Below are 5000 nucleotides of genomic sequence, written 5' to 3'. Positions count from 1 at the left end.
ATCTCTTAAAATTTCAGATATGATGCGTTTGGTAGCCTCTTATTTTTTGTCTCTTAAATTAAAAAAAGCCTCTTAATTTATCAGACATGAGGTTGTATCTGAAAAAAAAAAAATAAAGCACGTGTGTTTCCGGTTTTGCCCAAAAACGTATTCACTCTTCCCTGTTCTATTTCACGAGGCGACTTCTTTCTCCCTCCCAACAATCTTCGACGACCTGCTACCCTCCGCTATTGCTTTAACCACCATCCGATCACCGCCTCCACCTCCACCAGAGTTGTCGCCTGCGCCGCCCTCCACCCCCTAAAACTCGTCGACAACAACATCAGGTAATAGCTCTCTGAAACCTATTTGTCTATCTAAAATAGATTATAGGGTTAATTTCTAAAACCAATTTCTGAAATTGATTTCTAGGGTTTATTTCTGAAACCTGTTTGTGCATCAAATAATGGCTATCGGTGTACTCTTGTTGCTGGGCTTTTATGTTTTTTATTATGATGCTGTTTTCGGTATTAATCTTTTTTCATCTAATGGTATTGAAGATTTAAAGTCAGCTATATTATTTATATAGGTAGATTTGTGTTCGATTGCAGTTTGATCAGTTTTTTTCCTCATAAACTTGATTAGTTCTCCTGTATTTGAAATTAGAAGCTAGTTATCCATGGTTATTCATCGTTACCATCATTGCTCTTGTTATTTAAGGAAGATAATCCCCTTCCAAGAGCAATCAACAGTTGAAAAGATATCGGGACTATACTGCAATGACTTCAAATGATAATGGTGGAGTTGGAGAAGAAAAATCAAACTGATGTAGAGTCAAACATATTGTGAATCTTCATTGACATTTTTGTCCCTGGTGTATATTTGAAGGTTATGGAGATATCACTCATGTGGAACACAAAAACATGGTTGTATACATGTAATGTAAGCATATAAGCATATAGCTCAGGTTATTTTTGTAAGCTTGTTTAAGAGTGTGTTTATAGTAATATACTTTTATTGATTTATAGTAACGTGATTCTATTTTGTTATAGCAATGTTATCCAAAACAAAGCAATTTTGATTGCTATAGTTGACAGATTTGTGTCTAATTTTGATTTAAGTTTAATTTGCATTTTATATAGTGTTTGTATATATATTTTTTTTGATTTTTCAAGAAGTTAGTTTGTTATTTTATAAACAAAAATATTGAATTCAACAAAAAGTAATACAGAAGGGTAAAATGGTCATTTTTATAGTTCAACACAATAATTAAGAGGTTCAGATCTTAAAAGTTCAGACCCTCTTAAAAATTCAGATCTCTTAAAAATTCAGATCTTAAAAATTCAGATCCTGCCAAACAGCCACTAACTTCATTTTAGTTGATTTTTTTGTTTAAATGTTTTGTCTTTGACAACATTTCAATATCAAATTTTAATCATCTTGACTCCATTAAGTTCTACTTTAAGAGTCTCAAACATTGGCGCTATTGGCTAACCGTTTATTAGTCACCAAATTTCCTCAAAAAACATGACTTTTCATTATATTATTTTATCAATATAAACTAAGATTATTATTATATATACAAACAACATTTTTAAAGAGTTATACCCCACTTTATGATATCACTACAAAATTTGAAAATTGGGTGTTACATAATGTCACTAACTAACAAATTACTAATTTACAATTTCAAATATTAACAACCTAAAACAAAATAAAAAATTAATTATTACCTATCACATATATAGTTAGATATTTTAAATTAAAATGTCAAGTTTAGTTTATTGGATACATAATTACATATTACTTTCCATTCTGAATCATTATTTCCCTCCAAAACTAATTCCCTCCAAAACTAATTTCTCATTTACCGCCACATTTTTGTTTACCCAAATGAAATTGCATTCCTTTTCTTAGTCGTTTCTTTAGACCTACCTAGTCACAACCACACAAAATTAAGGGTCTTGTGATCCATAAAAATGAAAAATTATTAATCCAAGAACTTCTACTCTGTTCCTCGATAGTTTTATCCCAATGCTTTCAAGACGGCATGAACAATGCCATTATGCTACTGCATCTCTTTTAACCCTCAACTCTGTCGAACTGCTATTGCAATTTTCGCTACAAGTATACAACACCTGCTTTAACAGACAGACCATTTTGTATGGTTTTTATTAAGTTGCTTCTCAAGCTTTATTTTATACCGGTGTATCCTTCAATTTTGTAACTTTTGTATGTTACACGTTCTTCACATGATCGATGTTGTGTTCTTTGATTTTGTTCAAACAATTGTCCACTGGAATGATGATATGTGTGTTAGAAGTACGATGGTGTTTATGCTAAATATGGACGTATTTAATTGGAATATGCTTCACAATTTCAGCCAAATTGGTGATCTTTGAGTCCAATTGTTTTGTTTATTGTAGTATAGATTTGATGGTACTGGAACAAATGTGTCTTCTTTATAAAAAAACGTGTCTCCATTTTTTAGAATTTCTATATGAAACTAGAACTCTGTTCTAGTGAACCTTTTCACACAGGGAATGCTCTATAATTGTCACTATTTTTTATAATTTTTTTCTAATTTTTTTAATACATAAACAACCAACTTCTGGTAGTAATTACAGCTATTATGTAGTAGTTACCTTTTTCTTTTTAGTTGCATAAATCCACATATCCTATATACATATTGACCACCAAGGTAAAACAAGGATGTGCTGCATAACTTCCATGATATATGTATAAAATTGGGAGGTTTTTGAAATTAAGCCCGCTCATGTTTATAACTGCATGTGTCATGTGTGTAATTAGTTTGTTATCATGGAAAAGATAAGGCGCCCATTTTGCAAGAAATATGAAAGGCATACCCTTTATGAATTTAAGTTCTTATATATTTGTCAAGATATTTCATAACTCATGTAAAAAAACTGGTTTGTTGAAAATGGGTCCTATTAGCACCTCATAACCCGTATCAGATAGTTATAGAACACGGTTTAATACAAAAAGTCGGGTCTCAAACTTTGTGCTCATAACGCCCGGTTGGTACGAAAGAAAATGGGTTATTTAGTTCGACCATAAAGCCCAGTTTCTTACTTTAAACCGGGTCATATAACATTCCTTGTAATAAAACCCGGTTTCTATATAATATAACCCGCTTTTTTCAAAAAACGGGTCCTATATGGCGTGTCCTATGTGCCATTTTGTAGTAGTGTCAAACCGCACTCCACACCCATCAGCCTAAGTAAACTTTCAGGAATCACGCAAAATCTAAAACAAATAACTACTGTGGGGAATCTTGCATGTAATAGTGTAAAACTAGAAAGAATAATCAATCACTCAATGAAAAATCATATATATAACAAATAACTACTATGGGGAATCATGCACGTAATAGTGTAATACTAGAAAGAATAACAAATCATTCAATGAAAATTCATATATATATATATATATATATATATATATATATATATATATATATATATATATATATATATATATATATATATATATATATATATATATATGAATTTTCATTGAATGATTTGTTATTCTTTCTAGTATTACACTATTACGTGCATGATTCCCCATAGTTTAGGTTCAGGTTCATGTAAAACCATTTTAATTTTATGAGACTGTGAGATCAAATCTAAAAGTAATTTTAAAATGCAAAATAAATGGAAAAATCCAAAAAAAAAATTAATATTATTTTCGGAACTTGAATTAACTAAAAAAATAAAAATAAATAAAAAAAATCCCATTTTTTTTGAAAAATACATGAAATATTCTAATAGAATATTACACTGACATATTCTAAAAAATAATTTTAAAATGCAAAATAAATGGAAAAATCTAAAAATTCTTTTTTTAAATATTATTTTCGAAAATTGAATTAACTAAAAAAATAATAAAAAAAATCCTATTTTTTTTTGAAAAATACGTGAAATATTCTAATAGAATATTACACTGTATATATTTTAAAAAATAATTTTAAAATGCAAAATAAATGGAAAATCTAAAAATTCTTTTTTAAAATATTCTTTTCGGAAATTGAATTAACTAAAAAAAATAAAAAAAAATCTCGTTTTTTTTTTGAAAAATACGTGAAATATTCTAATAGAATATTACACTGTACATATTCTAAAAAACAATTTTAAAATGCAAAATAAATGGAAAAATCCAAAAATTCTTGTTTTAAATATTATTTTCGGAACTTGAATTAACTAAAAAAATTAAAAAAATAAAAAATAATTAAAAAAATGTGTCTCACGGTCTCACAAAATATAAGTGGTCTCAAATTTGAGGTGTTCGTCTCCTGATTAAATACCAAGAAGTTAAACCAAAAAGGATGAGAGAAGTATGAAGTGCCTTCTCATATCCACGAGTGGTGGTTTCACCAACATTTATGGTTTCTTAGGCGGGAAAAATAAAAAAAAAATCAAACTGATAATCGAAATTCTTTAGAGGAGGAAGGATTGAGCGATTCAAAATCACATTCAAATTTTCATATGAAATGCAGCACGAAAATTTTTGTAGTTTTATGATTACTATGAAACAATGTGTATGTTCAAATATTTAATTAATAAAAATAAAAACATAAAAAGTGTATATAAATCAACACTTATCTTTAATATTTTGTTGACGTTTGCATAAGCATTGAGGTATGTGTGTGGATGTGCTGTCGCTTGGGGTGGACATATCTAGGTGGATGGGGAACGGTGTATATAGGTGTGGATGGTAGGGTGTGTGGTGTAGATGTAAGGTGGGGTTAGGGTATGTGTTTAGGTATGGAGTGAACAGGTGGGCTCGTGGTGAAATTTTTAAATATATTTGAAATAATTAACATATTTTGAAATAATTAAAATATTTGAAATATAAAAATAATTAAATAAAATCAAAATATATAAACTTGAAATTAGAATAAACTCGAAATACATACAAATTAGTCTTGAAGGGTTAAATAGGACAATGAAAATTAAACCCCATTTACATAGTAATTCATATTGTTGTGGGTGTTAGTG

This window comes from Lactuca serriola, chromosome 9, assembly GCF_051521515.1.
Source record: "Lactuca serriola cultivar US96UC23 chromosome 9, Lser_US96UC23_V15, whole genome shotgun sequence".
Lineage (NCBI taxonomy): Eukaryota > Viridiplantae > Streptophyta > Magnoliopsida > Asterales > Asteraceae > Lactuca > Lactuca serriola.
Note: the sequence above shows the minus strand (reverse complement) of the source record.